This window comes from Rutidosis leptorrhynchoides, chromosome 1, assembly GCF_046630445.1.
Source record: "Rutidosis leptorrhynchoides isolate AG116_Rl617_1_P2 chromosome 1, CSIRO_AGI_Rlap_v1, whole genome shotgun sequence".
NCBI classification, from domain to species: Eukaryota; Viridiplantae; Streptophyta; class Magnoliopsida; order Asterales; family Asteraceae; genus Rutidosis; species Rutidosis leptorrhynchoides.
This window is the reverse complement of record NC_092333.1, coordinates 178,451,926-178,475,991: the sequence shown is the minus strand read 5'-3', so window position 1 is coordinate 178,475,991 and position 24,066 is coordinate 178,451,926.

The following is a 24,066-nucleotide window of genomic DNA, read 5'->3' as shown; positions in this document are numbered from 1 at the left end:
TCTAGCCATGACTTTGATTCCATTTCTGCAAAGATAGATGATGTCGAGAGACGAATGGAAAACATGACTAAAGATATTCACTCAATACGAATTAGTTGTGAGCAGTGTGGAGGACCACATTTGACAAAAGATTGTCTCAGTATTGAACAAACAATGGAACAAAGAGAGAATGTTTCATACATGAACCAAAGGCCTGGAAATAATTATCTGAATAATTATCAACCGTCAAGACCAATCTACAATCAAAATCAAAATTATAACCGAAATGTTCCATACAACAATCAACAAGGTCCTAGCAATCAACAAGTATCTAACAATACTTACAATCAGCAAAGACCTATTTTTCAAAACAAACCACCACAAACCGATGATAAAAAGCCAAATTTAGAAGATATGATGTCGAAGCTAGTTGAATCTCAAACGCAATTTTTTACATCTCAGAAACAAACCAATGAACAAAATGCTCAAGCATTTAGAAATCAACAAGTTTCTATTCAAAATTTGGAACAAGAAGTAAGTAACCTAGCAAGGTTAATAGGTGAAAGAAAACCGGGAAGTCTACCTAATGATACAAATGCTAACCCCCGGAATGAAACAGCTAAAGCCATTACCACAAGAAGTGGTATTACACTTAAACCACCTGAAATACCTGTAATTTCTGATGAAGCTATTCCTACTCCACAAGAACCACAGTCTGAGCAAGATAAGGAAACAGAACCGGTAGTTGAAAAGGTTAATGAAGATAACACAGTTAAGGCTAAACCTTATGTTAAACCATACCAACCACCACTTCCTTACCCGAGTAAAATGAGAAAAGAAAGACTTGAAGCCGAGCAATCCAAATTCTTGGATATGTTTAAACAAATAAATGTCAATCTTCCTTTCATTGATGTGATTTCAGGAATGCCGAGATATGCTAAATTTCTGAAAGATCTAATCACAAATAGATAGAAAATGGAAGAACTCTCGGCTGTTACTACGAATGCAAATTGTTCTGCAGTGCTGTTGAATAAGATACCAGAAAAACTTTCAGATCCAGGAAGTTTCACAATTCCATATTTTCTGGGTAGTCTTAGTTCAATAGAAGCATTGGCAGACTTAGGTGCTAGTATAAATTTAATGCCGTATTCACTATACGCTAAACTCGACCTTGGAGAATTGAAACCAACACGAATAAGCATACAACTAGCAGATCGATCAGTAAAATATCCTAGAGGGATAATGGAAAACATGCTAGTTAAAGTTGGTACTTTAGTATTTCCAGTAGATTTTGTTATTCTGGACATGGAAGAAGATTCTCGAGTTCCTCTCATATTAGGAAGACCATTCTTAAACACGGCTAAAGCAATAATAGACGTGTTCGGTAAGAAACTGACCCTAAGTATAGAGGACGAGAGTGTTACATTTTCAGTTGATAGAGCCATGCAACAACCACAATCTGCAGATGATACATGTTATTATATTCAAACTATAGATTCACATGCAGAATTGTTAGAAGAATTTCCAGAATTACAAGGAACAGGAGAATGTTCTTTAGGAGAAGGAACTGAACCAATTGATGAAGCTGAAATGTTAGCTACACTTATGGCTAATGGATATGAACCAACAACAGAAGAAATTCAAATGCTAAAATAAGAAGACAGATATCGATACAAATCATCGATAGAAGAACCACCGACATTAGAGTTAAAGCCACTTCCAAACCATTTGGAATATGCTTATTTACATGGTGAATCTGAATTACCTGTAATAATGTCGTCTTCTCTTACTGAAAATGAAAAATCTCAACTCATTTCTGTGCTAAAAGCTCATAAACCAGCTATTGCATGGAAAATTCATGATATTAAAGGCATAAGTCCTTCGTATTGCACACATAAAATCCTTATGGAAGAAGGTCATAAAACGTATGTGCAACGCCAACGAAGACTAAATCCTAATATGCAAGATGTTGTTAAGAAATAAATTATTAAACTGCTAGATGCAGGTTTAATTTATCCAATTTCTGATAGTCCATGGGTAAGTCCAGTTCAATGTGTACCCTAGAAAGGTGGCATGACTGTCATCACAAATGAGAAAAATGAGCTTATTCCTACTAGGACTGTAACAGAATGGCGTGTTTGTATTGATTAAAGAAAATTAAATGACGCCACCAGAAAATATCACTTTCCCTTACCTTTCATTGATCAAATGTTGGAAAGATTAGCAGGAAATAGTTACTATTGTTTTCTTGATAGTTTTTACGGATACTTTCAAATTCCAATAGCACCCGAGGACCAAGAGAAAACCACTTTCACGTGCCCTTATGGTACTTTTGCTTACAAACGCATGCCATTTGGACTTTGCAACGCCCCTGCAACCTTTCAAAGGTGCATGATGACGATTTTTCACGATATGATAGAAGAATGCATGGAATTTTTCATGGATGACTTTTCAGTCTTTGGTGATACATTTGAATCATGTCTAGTCAATCTTGAACGAATGCTTATTAGATGCGAACAATCAATTCTAGTACTGAATTGGGAGAAATGTCATTTCATGGTTAAAGAAGGCATCGTTCTTGGTCATAAAATTTCAAAGGAAGGAATTGAAGTGGATAGAGCTAAAGTAGATGTAATTGCTAAAATTCCACATCCCACCAATGTTAGAGGAGTTAGGAGTTTCCTAGGGCATGCCAGTTTTTACCGACGTTTCATAAAATATTTTTCTAAAATTGCCACTCCTATGAATAAACTCCTAGAAAAGGATGCTCCATTCATCTTTTCAGATGAATGCATCAAATCTTTTAATATTCTTAAAGAAAAACTCACTATTGCGCCGATCATGATAACTCCAAATTGGAATCTACCGTTTGAACTCATGTGCGATGCAAGTGATTTTGCAATGGGAGCCGTTTTAGGACAAAGGATTGAAAAATGATTTCAACCTATATATTATGCTAGTAATACGTTACAAGGAGCACAAACAAATTACACAACTACTGAAAAAGAACTCCTTGGTATTGTCTTTGCTTTTGACGAATTTCGTTCATATCTCGTTCTAGCTAAAACGGTGGTCTATACCGACCATTCTGCTCTTAGATACCTATTTTCAAAACAAGATGCCAAACCATGATTAATCCGTCGGATCTTACTCTTACAAGAGTTCGATATTGAAATCCGAGATAAAAAGGGAGCAGAAAATCTCACCGCTGATCATCTTTCTCGTCTTGAAAATCCTGAATTAGAAGTTCTAAATGAATCGGCCATACAAGATAACTTTCCTGATGAATATCTATTAAAGATAGATTATAGTGAAATTCCATAGTTTGTAGACTATGCAAACTACTTAGTATGTGGATTCTTTGAAAAAGGGTTGTCGTACCAAAAACGAAAGAAATTCTTTAGTGATATAAAACACAATTTCTGGGAAGATCCACGTTTATTTAAAAGTTGTCCCGATGGAATAATACGCCGATGTGTATTCGGGGATGAAGCCATTCAAATCTTAAACCATTGTCACACAGGACCAACAGGAGGGCATTATGGGCCTCAACTTACAGCAAGAAAAGTTTACGACGCTGGATTCTATTGGCCTACAATTTTCAAAGACGCACACATTCTTTGCAAATCCTGTGATGCTTGTCATAGGGCCGAAAAAATAAGTCAACGTGATGAAATGCTACAAAATGTCATTCAAGTATGTGAAGTATTTGACATTTGGGGTATTGACTTTATGGGTCCATTTCCAAAATCTCATAATAATCTCTACATTCTCGTTGCCATTGATTATGTATCTAAATGGGCGGAAGCACAAGCTCTCCCGACTAACGATGCACGAGTTGTAGTCAACTTCTTAAAATATCTTTTTGCTAGGTTTGGAACACCGAAAGCTTTAATAAGTGATCGGGGTACTCATTTTTGTAACAATCAACTTGAGAAAGTTCTCAAAAGATATGGAGTAACTCATAAAATCTCAACCGCTTATCATCCACAAATAAGTGGACAAGTTGAAAATACCAACCGAGCTTTAAAATGTATTCTAGAGAAAACCATAGGATCAAATCCGAAGGAATGGTCCATGAAATTGAAGGATGCACTCTGGGCTTTTAGAACAGCCTACAAAACTCCAATTGGAACCACACCTTTTAGACTCGTTTTATGGAAAAGCATGTCACCTTCCAGTAGAAATTGAACACAAAGCATTTTGGGCTCTGAAGACATGTAATCTTGATTTACATGAAGCTGGACGTGTTCGGTTAAGCCAACTAAATGAATTAGAAGAATTAAGACATGAAGCATACGAAAATTCATTAATCTATAAAGAAAGAATAAAGAAATGGCATGATAAAAGAATCAGAAGTTTAAAAGAATTTAAAGAAGGATACAGAGTTCTTCTTTTCAATTCACGATTCAAGCTATTTCCTGGAAAATTGAAATCAAGATGGTCTGGACCATTCATAGTCAAAAGAGTTTTCCCATACGGAACAGTAGAATTAATAAATTTAAATGGGATTGAATTTAAAGTTAATGGTCACAGAGTTAAACATTACATAGATAATCTAATGGAAGTTGAAGATGAAGTTAATCACAATTTCGACACCACAGCTAACTAAGTGTAGGAAGGTTCGAATCTTTTTAGAGTAATATATATATCTGTTAGAGTTAGATATTCTGTTTTCGTGTAGTTCTCGAGAATGGAATCCGAATGGTCTTTCCCTAGCAGACCCTAAAGAACTAGTCTTCTCCCCCCATTCTGAATTTTTATCTTTTTTAGGTTTTACGAGATGAAGAATTCCTTTGATCTGAACCATGGTCTAATGCTACACGCTATGATTACTAAACGTAATAATGACACACTTCTGAGTGAATTGGTATCATTCATAAGAGGCAAAATGGACGGAGTAAGAAAAGAACTAAGAAAAGATCATCATAAGATACATTTGATAAAGGAAAATCAAAATTCGAAACAAAAAGAAGAGCACGACACCTTGAAAGATGTTATAAATGCGGAAAATGGTGACATGAAGGTAAATGTTCAAATAATCAAACATATTCAAATACCGAATTTGTTACTCTATGCAGAAAAGGACCGTTTATATGTTTAGAAGAAAAGATATTGAAGAATCGAGGTTATGCTTACGTAGCTATGGAAAATAAAATCACACGACTCTCCTATGAGTCGGCTAAAGCAGGTCTCTGAGAATTCTTTCTCACAGGTACGTATGTACAGTTTTTATTTTTATTTTTATTGCTTTTAACCTTTTGATAATAAACGCTGAATCGTTCGCTATAAAGTATTAAATTGGTATTCAATAAAATTAGGTATGCGTAACCGAAATTATTGATATCATACAAAAATTTATTACATCACTGCGAAATTTACCGTTTATTCTTAAGGTATAAATATCTTTAATCAATCAACCCAAAATATTTCAGAAATTCGTCAGGAGTAAAACTAGGTAATATAGCCAAAATTACTTTACTGAAAAGAGGGGCGTATATTTTTGATAATATTTGATTGATTAAAGTGGGATAAAAGACCAAAAAGATTTTTAATTATATTTTTTTACCATGTTTTTAAATTTAATATATAAATATTAAATTATTATTGTAAACTTTTTAAAATCAATTTAATTAAGTTTGTAAATATTTAAAAAATTAATATTTTTAATATAAGTTTGTATGTATAAAAACAAAAATATAATATAAATTTGGTGTGAATTTTTAATTTTAATAATATGAATTTTTAATTTTATGCATTTTAAATTTAAGTTTGGTGTGAATTTAAAAACAAAAATTTACTTTATTTCATTAAGTTAAAAATGTGATTTCTAAAAATTCGTCGTAAGTTGAAAACTAGGTCGTTGAACCGAAATTGCTTTACCCGAGGGCGGGACGAGAACTTTTATTATCATTATTTTTAATCTTATTGAATTAAAGTAATCCAAAAACATTTAAAAACCCCAAAAATCTTTGCTTTTAAAACAACGCTTAAAAATGACAAATTTTAAAATTTTGTCCAGGGACGGACTAGGACAAAAAGGGGGACCTCATGCGATCGCATGAGATTTACCCTGTAACCTCATGCGATCGCATGAGGCAGAATATCTGGGCAGAAACATAAAGGCACGAGCTCTCTGTTCTGCCTTCTCCAACACACACATACATACGAACACATACACACATATCACCTTAAAATCACCAATTTTCACCCAAATTTCACCAAATTTTTCACAAAACTTCGCTACAATCATGCCTAGGTTCGTATTTTTCAACAAGAAGGTAAAAATTACACTCTAAACTCTTAAATTTCCTAGTTTTTGTGATATTTACCAATATTTTACCTAATTTGATTTTATCAATTTCTAGTGTAATTAGAGTTAAATTGTTAGTATATTATGCATGTATAACCTAGATTGATGCTATTTAACATGATTTGAAGCCAAAAACTTCAAAATATTTAGGAATCTAGGGTTTGTGTTCTTGAGCAATTTGGGGCTTTTTGATATAAACAGGTTATGGCCGATTTTTGTCATAAATTATTGCTAAATTAAGTAGTTGAACATGTTTAGGTAGCTAAATGATCCAAACTTTGATCCTAAACATGATTTTTGAAAATTAAAGTGGACTTTTTAGGTATAAAATTCATGAACTTGATTAAACTGATGTAAATGCCATTTGAAACTTGTTTAATTGCTAGTAATGGTTGTTTTAACATGTTATTTGAGTTAAATGATTATGAACTTTGTAAACATTTTCATATATGCTTATTTGAAAAAGTGTAGAATTGTAAAAATTTTGAAAATGTGTATAAGTTTAATTTTGATTGAACATGTTATTGTAATTATTTCTAGTTGTTATTTCGCTAACACTAATGCATATTTGGATGCACAAATTTTGTGTTTAATGTGTTTTGCAGAGAAATACCGATACTGATGGTGCATCATCATCATCTAGACAACCTGCTCCAGAACCTGAACCAGAAATGCAATATGAGCCACAATATGAACCACAATATGAACCGGAGCAACAACAGGAACAACAACAACAACAACCTGATCAACACGTACCTTATTATGATCCGCAACAAGAATATGTTAATGCCTACGTAGTATTTCCGATGCATCCAATAGTACAACACCCAACGATTAATGAAGAACAGTTCCATTCTAATCTGAGATTTGATTGAAGCTGGAAAGATTACCCAACATATCAAAGTAACAAATTCAAACTGGTACCGAAAAATGTAGAAGTGCCAAGGGTAATCGATTGGGAGCCTTTGGAAAGGATCCAACTAGCTAACCGTGTTAGACTGCTACTGATCCAAAGGTATGGCAGCTCTTCTTTTCCCGATTGGGAACGTTTATTCACCATTCGTAGGCCTGTATATAAAGAATGGTGCGTTGAGCTTATGAGTACTATAGCGTTAAATGCGGATGTAGATAGGTTAGATGATAGAAGTTTTCTTAGATTTATACTTGGCCGTAGGATGTATAGGATGTCCATGCTGGACATGGTCAGGGCTTTACAGATATATACGCCCACTGAATTACTATTACCCGATTGTACAAACTTGATTTATCATGGTGAAAGGGTAGATAGGAATTTTGATGCTAACGCCGTCTGGAGGCGTATGTCAGATTATAATGTTTTTGGGCGTGCAGGAACACACTCCTACTTACATATTAACAGAGTCGAGCTTCGTATAATTCATAGATTTCTGGCTAACTCGATTACATAGAGAGGTCACAACAAGGAGAAAATGACCTTACATGATTTATTTTACCTTAAGTGTATTCGAGACCCAAGAGGCTTTGTTAATATCCCTTATTGTGTTGGTTTTTATTTTTCTAAGATGGTGGAAGGAATATAGGAAGAGGGAGTAATAGGAGGAGGTATTTTTGTTACTCTCATTGGAGAGTATTTGGGTGTAGATAGGGATCAAGGGAGTCCACTTTTGGTATGTAGGGAACAGGTTGAGCCTTTAGGATTGAGGGTCTATCAGGGTGCTAAGGTATTAAAGAGCAGACGCAACCAGGCAGTACCCTATGATGGTAATCATCCACAGGTAGAGAGAGGTTCAGATGAGGAAATGGAGGAAGCGGATGACAATAGGGATGTCATTAGGGAGGCTATGACTGACGTCTACCAGTGTATAGATGAGGTAGAAATGACAAACGAGGATAGATTTAGTCGGTTAGAGCAGTGGCAAGCCCGGAATGAGTACGAGCATTCTAGGCAATGACAGCATGATAGATGGGACTATCATCAGTGTCAGATCGTGAGTCGGCTATCACCTCAGGATCACTACGTACCGACCCGACCTGCTTACTATCCTCCACACCAGCCCGAGATGAGACCACCATTTACTCTCTACGACCCTAACCAGGCCTACCAGTACACCTATCAACAACCATGGAACCCGACTGATGACATGAACTGGAACCCCTATCCAGATTGATATAGTTCCCGTTGGTGATTTCTATGATTTTTATTTTTTTATTATTTCTATTTTATTTATGTTTAAACCTATGATATTGTGATACTTTTATTGTAATGTTTAATATTTTTATTATGTTGTACTAATATTTCATATTTGATTTGAAAGTGGGATGTTAAGTCCCATTTTAAATTACCATGCATGTTATTATTTGTATGTATGTATATTGTCAATTGTACACAACAGGGTAAAACAGCGCATTTTCAAAGACTGACATTAAGTTCAGCAAAAGCTACTAATTTTGATGACAAAACGAAAAACAAATGTGATGTAACAACAAGACGGAATGAACAAATGATGTGCACCATTTATCATTCAACAAACAAACGCCAATATGTTTGGAAACTTTGGTAAAATTTAATCATGTTTCTACGCTAATCACCCTCAATAATTTAAATTGTTACCGATTTCTTGCAAATGAGGGCATTGCAAGATCTTAAGTGTGGGAAGGGGTTAAATTCTTTTGGATTTTTAAAATTTTAACTTATACACTTGGTTACCATTAAAAATACTAGTAACTCAGTAGTTGTATTAGAATCTAGTGCTCTCTGATAATAAAGAACAGCCCTAGTCTTATATACTGACTACCCAATTCTAGTACAATTTTTCAAAATTTTCAAATAAATGAATTCAAAATCATGTTTATACATATTTATGAACGATAAAACTGGGTAATAACACCGAAATTATTGTTACCTCGTAAAGGACATAAATTGAGAAACAACCCAAAATGTTAGAATTCATTTAAAATAGAATAGAGGACAATAAAAAGGCAAAGAAAGGAAAATAAAAGCCAAGTGTGGAAAAAATTTACCAAATTATTTAAAACATATATCACATATTTTTGTACAAATAATTGAAGATACTTTTGTTTTGGACAAAATTAGCCGTTTTACCTGGTAAATTGTAATATATTTGAAAGAAAGATGGTTCTACACGATGAATCAATTCCATTATTAAAAGGAAGTAAAGTCTTCCAAAAAAGACACGCGCTTCTTGATTTAGGTCAGGAAGTTGTCATCCAGACCAGTTGTAGAGTCTACGAAAAACCTTGAAAAGTTTTCTCAAAAATTAGCTGGAAATCCACGGACCTCAGCATCAAACAGGGTTGTCAAGTGGTCAGACTTATCCTAACTATGAGAGGATATGTCTCGTAAAATGCGGAGGGCGCCATGCAAATTAGCTTGATAAGACTAATGAATCAGATCCCCAGAAAGGATAATCTCCTTAAAGATCAAAAATCAGCTTTTAAGACTGATATTACTCAATCCTTGAGATTGACTTTTAAAGATTGAGAATTCAAACTCATGGAATTCGATGATATCTAAACTCGAGCTTGAACGAGAAAATATTTTGATCAAAATTACAAACCAATTTGTTTTCTGAAAAACCCATTTTTAATGCGTTCATTACCATTGAACGTAAAATTCTAGGAATTCACCTGGAATTCATTAGGTCACCTGAACCAAATCGGGTGTCAACCGTAAGAACGGTGGTTGCATAGCATGGTCGAAGACAGGACCTTGTGCCAGACTAAAAAATTATAGGGCGATCTTTACTATTGCTCCTACAAAGGATAGTAATTGCATCCGATATGTTATAGACCATAATTAAAAGCATGTCACGTGACATTGCCTTAACAGTTGCTTGATCAACGCTTTTCTTTACAACCGGACGGTAGTTTACCGAAAGATAATATACGGAACAAGTATACTGGACGTGTTGCTTTCCCGACACAAGGTTAGCAAGTGGGTGACACAAAACCGTAAGTTTTAAGCTAAAATTTTCAAATCTGAAACCCAACAAACCCATAAAAATATTTTGCAAACACCGGTGAAGGGTTATTCTTGAAAAATTATCTAGGGTAAAAGCTAGATTGAATTTTCAAAAGATCAAATGTTTTTATAAAGATCCAATTTCCTAAAGGATCTAAATTTTTATAGTCATGTGGGACTGTAAACCACATCGTTACTACCATTATTCATACCGCCGTATAAAAATCACTGATGTACAAAGTGTGAAGAATAAAGAAGTGATTCTAGTATTTTATTTCAAGACTATATTGCTTGAGGACAAGCAACGCTCAAGTGTGGGAATATTTGATAATGCTAAAAACGAACATATATTTCATAGCATTATCCCTCAAGAAAGACAAGCTTTTAGTTGCAATTCTTCTATTTACAAGTGATATCCGTTTAAATAATAAAAGATAAAGACAAAAGACAGATTCGACGATTTAAAGACGCAAACGACCAAAAAGCTAAAAAGTACAAAGTACAATCAAAGTGGTTCAAATTATTGGTGAGAAACGTCTCAAAATTACAAGAGTACAAGCCGCAAAACGCAAAGTACAAGATATTAAATAGTACGAAAGGACGTTCGAAAATCCGGAACCGGGACCAGAGTCAACTCTCAATGCTCGACGCAACGGAGCTAAAATTACAAGTTAACTATTCACATAAATATAATATAATATACAAATAATTCTTAAAAATTATATATATATTATATATATTTATAAAACCGTTGGCAAGAAGCAAACAACTACATGTGAGCTGTAAAAAGTGGCCATGCGATCGCATGACCAGGAAGAAGGTTTTTCATGCGATCGCATGGAGCCAAATTGCTGGCCACATCTATAAATTTCGCAGTTTTTGGTCGAATAAACACATCTTTTTCTTTCTCCATCTCTCAAACGTGTATATATATATATATATATATATATATATATATATATATATTATAATTTTAATTTTAATTTTAATTGTAATAATAAGGGTATGTTAGCGAATGTTGTAAGGGTGTAAGTCGAAATTCTGTCCGTGTAACGCTACGCTATTATTAATCATTGTAAGTTATGTTCAACCTTTTTAAATTAATGTCTCGTAGCTAAGTTATTATTATGCTTATTTAAATCAAAGTAATCATGATGTTGGGCTAAATATTAAAATTGGGTAATTGGGCTTTGTACCATAATTGGTGTTTGGACAAAAGAACGACACTTGTGGAAATTAGACTATGGGCTATTAATGGGCTTTATATTTGTTTAATTAAATGATAGTTTGTTAATTTAATATAAAGATTTACAATTGAACGTACCTATAAATAACCATATACACTCGATCGGACACGATGGGCGGGATATTTATAAGTACTAATAATCGTTCATTTAACTGGACACGGGAATGGATTAATAGTCAATGGAATTATTAAAACGGGGGTGAATTATATACAAGGACACTTGGTGTAATTATAGTTTAAGTTCCCAATTAGTTGGAATATTTGACTTCGGATATAAGGATAATTTGACGAGGACACTCGCACTTTATATTTATGACTGATGGACTGTTATGGACAAAAACCAGACGGACATATTGAATAATACAGGACAAAGGACGATTAACCCATGGTCATAAAACTAAAATCAACACGTCAAACATCATGATTACGGAAGTTTAAATAAGCATAATTCCTTTATTTCATATTTAATTGCACTTTTAATTATCGCACTTTAATTTATTGTCATTTTAATTATTGTAGTTTTTAATTATCACACTTTAATTTATTGTCATTTTATTTATCGCAATTTCATTATCGTTATTTACTTTACGCTTAAAATTAAGTTATATTTATTTTTAACATTTTACATTAGGTTTTAACTGCGACTAAAGTTTTAAAATCGACAAACCGGTCATTAAACGGTAAAAACCCCCTATTATAATAATAATACTACTCCTATATATATATATATATATATATATATATATATATATATATATATATATATATATATATATATATATATATATATATATATATATATATTTTATACAAATATAGTTTTTAAAAATATAGCGTTAAACTTGGCTAGCTCCCTGAGGAATGAACCGGACTTACTAAAAACTACACTACTGTACGATTAGGTACACTGCCTATAAGTGTTGTAGCAAGGTTTAGGTATATCTACTCTATAAATAAATAAATAACTTGTGTAAAATTGTATCGTATTTAATAGTATTTAACAGTAAAAATACAACTATTTTGTACCCCTTCGCTTTAACATCAAAGAATTAAGATGTTAGTTATGCACATCACATATCTAGCATATGCTTTAAGTCATGCTTATTGAATAATATGCAACACTTAGCTTAACCTAATTAGGGATAATAATTGGTCTATGATTATTATTTTTTCATGTGTTAATATAAGTTATGAAGCTTGTCTAATATGATTCTCATACAAGTGAATTGTCCATGTAACTACTTTTATTTATAATTGTTTATTTTAATATTTATTTCTTGCATTTATATTTTGTTATTCAATTATTTAATAATGAAACTTCAATTGTCTCTTTCCTAAGAGATAATATTCAAAACCTAAACAACAACCAAAAACATAAATATATATTTCTAATTCTTTAATAAGAGTTAGACTAAAGAATAAAACAGCTTATAACGCATCTACGCTCCCTTCGGACGATAACCTAAAATACTACATCTGATCGGATTGTGTTGCTCGTTAGGGTGTTAAAGTGTATTAAATAAAGCTTTTATAAATTTAAAAGTTGAAATAAAAGATTAAGCACTACTGCACATACTTTTGACACATCAATCGCACGCCTGCCTTTGAAGGGTTGCTTTCTCCGGCACCCGTGTGGCAGAAGCCTGTTTGGCGACAGGATAGTTTATCATAACCGGATGGTTAAGAGTCATTGGGTTGACCTAACCCGCCTGCACAGAACTTTAGATCTGCAAGTCATGACTATAAACGACGGCGTTGGTCGCGCCTGACCTCAATCCTAAGTATTAGCGCACTTAGAAGACTCCCGATGCGCACACACGGACTCATAACTTATGTATATATTGTGTGCACAACAATATATATGATAAGTTAAGTGTTGACATGCCTTGAGTATAATCACGATCAAATTCAACAAGTAACTTAGCCAAACATAGTAACATGTTAACGAACGATCTTACGCGCATGATCAATAGTTAGATATGAGAAAAACCCATGCAATTGGTTGTGTGAGTACCTCGCTATCGCCACTAAGGAGAAACGAACAAATCGAAAATGGCAATAATATATTAAGCGCGAGTACATCTCATATGCTTAATGATGAAGGAATTTGCCCAAATAAAAATCACACGCATTCATAAATTTAGGTGCGCCATAACATAAACAGTATTCGCAACAGAATAAAGCATGAAAGATTAATATTTCATCATCAAAGACATTACATAAGTACGGAAAAACAATAAATTACAACTTTTCCGTTAAAAAGCGCTGAGCATCAACGGTGGGGTCCTTAGACAGAGCAACTAATGAGGGGACCATGATGTTCGCCAAGGTGGACGCAATCTCTTCGCTCTTTTGAGCCATGAGAGGATCCACGTCTTCAGAGATTATAGCATCTAAAGCTGCAGAAGGTTGAACACGGGACTGGATCTTTCGCCAAAATGCTAGCCTCTCCTCCGCCTTAAAGGCAACCATGACATCAACAAACAGGTCACTCACATACACTTAGAATCACATGCGCGAATGACTAGCGAAGGGAGTCCCTTCTTTAGAACCTGAAATTGGCGCACCGCCGCATCGTGATCACCCATGCAGGTAGTCAACCGGCCAACCAAGCCCTCGCGCTCTTTCACAGCGCATGTATTTCAGACTCAAAAGAGTTCACCTTTTTGGTCAACTATTCGGCCCTGGCAGCCAGCGACGCCTTCTCAGAGGCAAGGGTAGATGCAGTAGCAGCTACCTTAAGACGCGCTTTCTCTGTATCCTGAAGCTGTACCTTCAGATATACGGTCATGAGCCTTATCGGCGGACAGTGTGCCTTGCACAGAAGAACCAGCGCCATTAAGATGAGTTTTCATCTCCTAGAGACGAAGCTGAGAATGCTTCAAGTTTAGCATGGTCATCCGAACATCGAAGCACCACAATGCTTTAGGCGATAGATGCGTGAAGTAATTGGGGAAAGTAAAATCCCCCAAGAAGCTCTATTGAGAGGCCGCTGCCTTCTCCAACACCGACAGAAAGTCGTTCATGCAATGGAACACCAAACGAGTCTCTGCAAATAAAGGATAAAATTAGTCGAATCATCAACAAGCCCAAAGACACAGCACAAACTAGGCAAAAGATTACCTTCCGCCTTCTTGGCGCGTTTTCGCTTGTGCCCACTCTTAGTCGGGGCTTCTGTAACCTTGGGCCCCTCAGCATCAACCTTTCGAGAGTCGTCATCAGCATGACTCTCATGTTGGTTAGTGCCACCAGAACCGCCGGCGCCACCAGAACTGCCGCCCTGGACCAAAGGTTCGGCATCCGAACGATGCTCGCTTTCATTTCATGTGTTTGGCGTCTCAGTATAGACGCCTTTGAGTTGCGGGATCCAAGAAGCCTGTATAGACGCATGACTGCAACAAATTACACAAGTTAGAAGAAAGAAATATAAAAGAAATAAACATAAAGTTAGCGCCCATCTGCCGCCTACCATTATCGCGGCCGTCTTTAATAATTGGCAGGTCGGACGGATAAGGACACATGTTAGCGATCCGCAAGATGTCGCTACCATAATGGCAAATCGGGAGTTTGCGGTTAATAAAGTACCCAAGCCTTTCCTCCTCGACCGGGGAAAGAGTGGGTTTAATGTTCAGTCGCGCGTCAGTAGCTTCTGTATGCCATACGCGGATATTAGCATGAGCAAGAGGAATGAAGGAATCATCGGTATAGAAGAACGAATTTTTCCACTTCTTGCGGACGCCAGCCTTCAAATGTACCACAAAGTTAACCCTATCATTGAAAGCGTACCAACTTTGTTGGCCTTTATGGTAAGAGAATGCGTTTTTAAATAGTGCAAACGTGGGAGGAAAATTGTAATGATTACAGATCATCTCGAAGAGTGTAATGCAACAAGCGCTATATGGATGTAATTGACTGATACCGATGTTGATATGGCTAAGAACCTCCATGAAAAAAGGAGTCGAAAGGGTAGTGCAATTTCCCTTCCACCATAACTTGCCAATACACGTTAACCTTATCGGCAACTACGGCATCCGCGCGCTAATTAGAAAGAGGCGCTATTGGATGAAGATCGCGCAGAGGTGGATGTAGTGACCCGAACTTTTCCATGTTTATATATATATTAAATGAAATTGTAATTTACATGATTAAGTGTTTCCAACATGTTAAGTAATCAAACTTGTTAAGACTTGATTAATTGAAATAGGTTTCATATAGACATTTGACCACCCAAGTTGACCGGTGATTCACGAACGTTAAAACTTGTAAAAAACTATATGATGACATATATATGATTATATATATAGTTAACATGATATTATGATAAGTAAGTATCTCATTAGGTATTTTAACAATGAGTTATATACATAAAATTGAGTTTATTGAATTAAGAAACTCGAAACGATATATATAACGATTATCGTTATAACAACTTCTTACTAAATACATATGAATCATATTAAGATATTGATACACTATGTTTAATCATGATAAATGATAAGTAAACATGTCATTAAGTGTATTAACAATGAACTACATATGTAAAAATAAGAGTACTAACTTAATGATTTCGAAACGAGACATATATGTAACGATTATCGTTGTATCGACATTTAAATGTATATATATCATATTAAGATATATTATTATATCATAATATCATGATAATATAATAATTTAACATCTCATTAGATATAATAAACATTGGGTTAACAACATTTAACAAGATCGTTAACTTAAAGGTTTCAAATCAACATTTACATGTAACGACTAACGATGACTTAACGACTCAGTTAAAATGTATATACATGTAGTGTTTTAATATGTATTCATACACTTTTGAAAGACTTCAAGACACTTATCAAAATACTTCTACTTAACAAAAATGCTTACAATTACATCCTCGTTCAGTTTCATCAACAATTCTACTCGTATGCACCCGTATTCGTACTCGTACAATACACAGCTTTTAGATGTATGTACTATTGGTATATACACTCCAATGATCAGCTCTTAGCAGCCCATGTGAGTCACCTAACACATGTGGGGACCATCATTTGGCAACTAGCATGAAATATCTCATAAAATTACAAAAATATGAGTAATCATTCATGACGTATTTACAAGTAAACAAAATTACACATCCTTTATATCTAATCCATATACCAACGACCAAAAATACCTACAAACACTTTAATTCTTCAATTTTCTTCATCTAATTGATCTCTCTCAAGTTCTATCTTCATGTTCTAAGTGTTCTTCATAAATTCTACAAGTTCTAGTTTCATAAAATCAAGAATACTTCCAAGTTTGCTAGCTTACTTCCAATCTTGTAGAGTGATCATCCAACCTCAAGAAATCTTTCTTATTTACAGTAAGATATCTTTCTAATACAAGGTAATACTCATATTCAAACTTTAATTCAATTTCTATAACTATAATAATCTTATTTCGAGTGGAAATCTTACTTGAACTTGTTTTCGTGTCATGATTCTACTTCAAGAACTTTCAAGCCATCTAAGATCCTTTGAAGCTAGATCCATTTGTCTCTTTTCTAGTAGGTTTATCCACAAAAATTGAGGTAGTAATGATGTTCATAACATCATTCGATTCATACATATAAAGCTATCTTATTCGAAGGTTTAAACTTGAAATCACTAGAACATAGTTTAGTTAATTCTAAACTTGTTCGCAAACAAAAGTTAATCCTTCTAACTTGACTTTTAAAATCAACTAAACACATGTTCTATATCTATATGATATGCTAACTTAATGATTTAAAACCTGGAAACACAAAAAACACCGTAAAACCGGACATACGCCGTCGTAGTAACACCGCGGGCTGTTTTGGGTTTGATAATTAAAAACTATGATAAACTTTGATTTAAAAATTGTACTTCTGGGAAAATTATTTTTCTTATGAACATGAAACTATATCCAAAAATTATGGTTAAACTCAAAGTGGAAGTATATTTTTCAATATGGTCATCAAGACGTCGTTCTTTCGACTGAAATGACTACCTCTTACAAAAACGACTTGTAACTTATATTTACGACTATAAACCTATACTTTTTCTGTTAAGATTCATAAAATAGAGTTCAATATGAAACCATAGCAATTTGATTCACTCAAAACGGATTTAAAATGAAGAAGTTATGGGTAAAACAAGATTGGATATTTTTATTTTATTTTTGTAGCTACGGGAAATATTAACAATTCTATACAAATCATATCCTAGCTAATTTATATTGTATTATACATGTATTCTAATATATTATGTAATCTTGGGATACCAAAGACACGTATGCAAATGTTTTGACATATCATATCGACCCATGTATATATATTATTTGGAACAACCATAGACACTCTATATGCAGTAATGTTGGAGTTAGCTATACAGGGTTGAGGTTGATTCCAAAAATATATATAGTTTGAGTTATGATCTAGCCTGAGACATGTATACACTGGGTCGTGGATTGATTCAAGATAATATATATATATCGATTTATTTCTGTACATCTAACTGTGGACAACTAGTTGTAGGTTACTAACGAGGACAGCTGACTTAATAAACTTAAAACATCAAAATGTATTAAAAGTGTTGTAAATATATTTTGAACATACTTTGATATATATGTACATATTTGTTATAGGTTCGTGAATCGACCAGTGGCCAAGTCTTACTTCCCGACGAAGTAAAAATCTGTGAAAGTGAGTTATAGTCCCACTTTTAAAATCTAATATTTTTGGGATGAGAATACATGCAGTTATATAAATGTTTTACGAAATAGACACAAGTAATTGAAACTACATTATATGGGTGAATGATCAAAGCCAAATATGCCCCTTTTTCTTGGTAACCTAAGAATTAGTAAACTGATCTACTAATTGATGCGAATCATAAAGATAGATCTATTGGGCCTAACGAACCCCATCCAAAGTACCGGATGCTTTAGTACTTCGAATTCGTTTTTATCATGTCCGAAGGATTTCCTGGAATGATAGGGGATATTCTTATATGCATCTTGTTAATGTCGGTTACCAGGTGTTCACCATATGAATGAATTTTATCTCTATGTATGGGATGTATATTGAAATATGAAATCTTGTGATCTATTATTATGATTTGATAATATATAGGTTAAACCTATAACTCACCAACATTTTCGTTGACGTTTTAAGCATGTTTATTCTCAGGTGATTATTAAGAGCTTCCGCTGTTGCATACTAAAATAAGGACAAGATTTGGAGTCTATGCTTGTATGATATTATGTAAAAACTGTATTCAAGAAACTTATTTTTGATGTAATATGTTCTTATTGTAAACCATTATGTAATGGTCGTGTGTAAACGGTATATTTTAGATTATCATTATTTGATAATCTACGTAATGCTTTTTAAACCTTTATCGATAAAATAAAGGTTATGGTTGTTTTAAAAATGAATGCAGTCTTTGAAAAACGTCTCATATAGAGGTCAAAACCTCGCGACGAAATCAATTAATATGGAACGTTTATAATCAATATGAACGGGACATTTGTAACGACCCGACCAAAACCGTTATTGACGGCGCCGTTAACTTAGGTCCCGTTGCGTAGTCGTAGTCCCTATATGAGACTCGTTTGACCAAAATTATGTCGCATTCATTTGGAAGGTACAAGACTTGCAAGTTTAGTTTACAAAACCGTTCGACAGCAAGTCTAAGTTTACAAAAGTCATAAAGTATAAATGAAATAACTTGCGACATAATTAGTTTGAAACCACAGTTGCTATAAATAGCGTAAGTATGTAAACAAAAGTTTGAATCCAAAAGTGCTATCCCTAGCATATGCATGCATGGTAGACTCCAATCAAGTAATCAAAGAGTGCGGAAGCGTGTAACAAATAGCCATGTGAAAACCTGAGAAAACATAGAAGAATCTGTCAACGCAAAAACGTTGGTGAAATCATAGCTGTATTAATAAAAGTTATATTTTGAACCACAAGATTTAGTATTTCCATAAATTGATCATCCAAAAGTTGCATTCCAAAAGTTGGTTCGCGAGCACCCAATTATCAAAGCTTAACATTCCTTCCATTGTATACCCCATCACTTAGTGCTAGAACAAACACTGATTCTCGAAAATATATTTCATCCGTAGACGGTAGCGAACCGTCAAAGATGAGGGTTGTCAACCCATATGGCCATATAACATAAGTTCTCGCTTACACCCGGCAAGTGTAACTAATGATAATCGAATTGAGGATTTTTGTTCTAAACTCGCTGTAGAATGTTTGTTTTCCTTGTACTTGTGTTCAAAGTATAAAAGTAAGTAGTACAAAATGTAACAAAGTATATGTTTCTCAGCCCACAATTTAAAAGTATAAAAGTTGTTGAAAAGGTGGGACTATGATCTCACCTCGAGTGCACGAGTATAAAGGTACTTCAACAAGTAAACGTGTGCATGAAAGTTGCTTAGCCTTGACCTAAACAAGTAAGTTATATCAATTAACCGGTTACGACACAAGGTCGGGTGAAATGTGTTCAATTAGTCCTATGGCTCGTTACGACTCGATTAAGTATAGCATGTGAATCACGTTGTCAAGTTTCATACAAGAAACAAGTATAAAAGCATGTTAGAACGATTGCATAAAAGTTTGGTTAAGTTTGACTAAAAGTCAAACTTGGTCAAAGTCAAAGTCAACGGGGTCGGGTCGGGTATCCGACAATTTTCCCATGATGAGAAATCATTTATGAGCAGAATGGCCAAGTTTCATGTTAATCGGAGTTACGGTTAAGCGGGAAACATTTTGTGAAAGGAAAAATAAAAACAAAAATGAGCTGGGCATATGCGCGGCGCGCAATGGGTTGCGCGGCGCGCACCCAGTGCAATTTCTGGTCAGAACTCAACCAAGAAGGCAAGCATCTGAGATTTCTGATTCTGCGCGGCGCGCGGGTAAATGCGCGGCGCGCACCATGCTGTTCAGCTATTTTCTGCAGTTTTCAACTTATGCACGAATCCAACTTCAAATACCCATAAATCCTAAACCGTAAACATCCAAAACAAGTATCTTATATCGTTGGAAAGGTATTTTGACAAGGAATACAACTAACCACTTTTCATCAAGCAAAAACATCATTTACAATAACCGAAAACTCGTCAATTGATCAAGAAAGGTTTATTTTCAAAGTTTCAAGTTCGTAAAACGTATTTTATGATTCGGGAATCCAATTTACACATACGATATGCCGTTTTGAAGGTAATGAAACATACATTACAACTAAACACTAACAATTAACATTCCATGGCATTTAAGCATCCAAAAGTTCATGTCAAGAACTATCAAACCCTAGTCAAACATCACAAAATCATTAATCGGGTTTTTTGAAGTTTTCTTAATCAACCTACGCATCAAAACGAAGCTAGTGATACTAGTAACACAATTAAAACATGCACTTTAACAATCTAACAACATTAACTCATCCAAAATCAAGGATTAAGCACACCCATTTCAAGTTCATGCTAGTTACTCCAAAAACAACAAATCGAGCAAACCAAACATATATTCATGTTAGACTTGAGCCATAGACACTAACTAACACCATTTCAAATCAAAAACACGAATTTAAAGAAATCTAGAGTTTTAGAAATGTTACCCAAACGAGATGAAGTTTGTATCAAAATGTAGAGGATGAAGAGAGGATCACGAAAATGTAATCGGATTTGTTGTGAGCTTCCAAGATTGAATTTAGATGATGAATGATTGAATTGGGTGTTTGTGTGTGTGTTCTTGATAGAGAGAAAGAGAGAGAGAGGGAGATGGTTGAATGGTGGTGATTGGGGTGGACTAGTTGACCTAGTCAACTAGTTTGCCCCGTGTCAATATTAGTCCCTCAAGTTTCAAAGCGGGTGCGGGAATTAACCAAACGAATATTTTAAAAACGCTCGAGTAGACGAGTGATGTTATAATTAAATAACGAGAATATTATAAACGTTAGTCAACGGAAATTGGGAATTTAAATAGCGAAAGATATTATTTAAAAAAAAAGACGGTGTTAAAAATAAATTTAACGGAAAAACGCGGGATGTTACATTATCCACACCTCAAAAGAAATTTCGTCCCGAAATTTAGTTGGAAGTAGTAGTTGTTGAATCTTACTCGAGATCTTGCGTTGTAAATTCTACGAATAAGTGAAGGTACGTCCTTGAGTATTTCCACGAATTTTGACGGTCGGGATCATATGTTGTTTTAAGGTTTGGCTTCCATGATTCATGGTTTCAATCGGTCCTCCTAGGAAGTGAGGTTTATCGTCGATAGTGAGTTCATCAAAGGAGATAACAAGTTCTCGTTTCGCAAAACACGTCTTTGAGTTGATACATCGAATGTAGGATAAACGGAGACTCAAAATGAGTCGGAAAATCTAAACGGCTAGCGACGGGTCCAAAACACCCCAAGAATTTAAAGGATCAAAATATCGCGGATTTAGCTTCCTACGTTTTCCCGAAACGGATTGCACCTTTCCAAGGGGCGACTCTTAACGTGACGCGGTTTCCCACGTGGAATTTGAAATGTTTACGTCTAACATCGGCGTAGCTCTTGGTGATTACGAGTCGCGTAGGGTTTTACCTGAATATAGCTCTCGGTTGCTCATGAATAACCTCGGCCCCAGTGAATTGATCATCGTTTACTTGGTTCGACAAAGGAGAATGACGTTTCCGGTCACATGTGGTTTCAAAAGGAGTGACGTTAGAACTCGAATGGAAATCATTGTAGTACGAGGATTAAGCTAAAAGAAAATACTTTTCTCAAGTAAATTTGAAGTTGGTAATACAAACTTGTATTATGGTTTCCAAGGTTTAAATCGCATGTTTGTTCGGTCCGTCGGGTTGTGGATGGTACACGGTACTCATGTCTAAACGCGGTCCCGAGGCTTTTTGTAAGGTACTCCAAAATCTAGAAGTGAAACGAGGATCTCGGTCCGGAACGGAGTACATTCCGTAAGGTATATTTGGACAAGTTTGTTAGGACAAGTTTCTCAAGAAAATTCGCGTCGCGAAAGATTTATCAGTTTCCAAAAACGTTCGTCGGGGCAAGTTCTCATCGGTTTCTGAAAGAAAAACGTTCGTCGGAACTATTCACCCTCGAGGTGAATACTAGTATAACGTGGAGAGTCTATCCCCCCATTGAGAGTTTAGAGTAGAGATTTCCTGAACCGGAAGTACGAGTGTGATGAGAGAGAAGTTTCCGCCTCGGTGCGAGCATAACGAGTAAATCGTAATTAGTCAATAAGACTGTGCGAGGACGAGATAGTATACACGTGTAACATACGGTTGAAGTCGAGAGGAATCGGTAATTCATTCGGAAGCATAAGTATAGTTCGACAAAAGTCGAAGGTGTGTCCCCGGTATGGTTGTTATAAATATTCTCGGAGTTTTCGGATGTCCAAACATGAATAGATGAAGTCATGTACATGGCACATGGTGGTGTTTAGGTTGATCGAGTCTAACCACCATCACGTGTCACTAGAACTTTGGTATGTCTTACCGTAATATAACCACGTTGATCGAGTGTCGTTATATTACGCTAACTCATACCTCCATTCCCACATCACTCTATAGATTCAAGTTCGTGTAATCGCGAAAATCTAAAATGAACAAAATGTAACGACGTCTCAAACGTGACTCGTATTAAATCGAAAGAGTTTCTACCACTCTAAAGAAGCGTTTCCCCGTGGGAAGTGTATAAATGATTGTTCACGTCAATGTGGTTCGAGTCAGACAACATTGTATTTAGGTATGAAAAGAGTAACGAGTCATGATAACAAGTAATACGCAACCGTAGCGATAAATGGTGATGACGATACTCATCTAGAGTAGTGACAGTGACTTTACAATATTCATGGATAGTAAGATGAGACGGAGGAAATAACAACCAAGGAGTCAGAGTTCCCGAACTAAAGTGGCAGGATTCGAGTTCGTATAATGAAGGTTGGGTACCATTAAAAAGTTTTCCTAAGAATGATTCAAGTGTAATGCACAAGTAGTCAAGTAAGTGCTATCTATAGCAAATGTATGTCAGAATGCAAATGCTAACTATCCGGTTGTAGTCTAGACTCACTAATGCGTCCTAACGACTCTGTTAGACACACTAATGCTCGTCCTAGTTCCCTACAACCAACGCTCTGATACCACTTGTAACGACCCGACCAAAACCGTTATTGACGGCGCCGTTAACTTAGGTCCCGTTGCGTAGTCGTAGTCCCTATATGAGACTCGTTTGACCAAAATTATGTCGCATTCATTTGGAAGGTACAAGACTTGCAAGTTTAGTTTACAAAACCGTTCGACAGCAAGTCTAAGTTTACAAAAGTCATAAAGTATAAATGAAATAACTTGCGACATAATTAGTTTGAAACCACAGTTGCTATAAATAGCGTAAGTATGTAAACAAAAGTTTGAATCCAAAAGTGCTATCCCTAGCATATGCATGCATGGTAGACTCCAATCAAGTAATCAAAGAGTGCGGAAGCGTGTAACAAATAGCCATGTGAAAACCTGAGAAAACATAGAAGAATCTGTCAACGC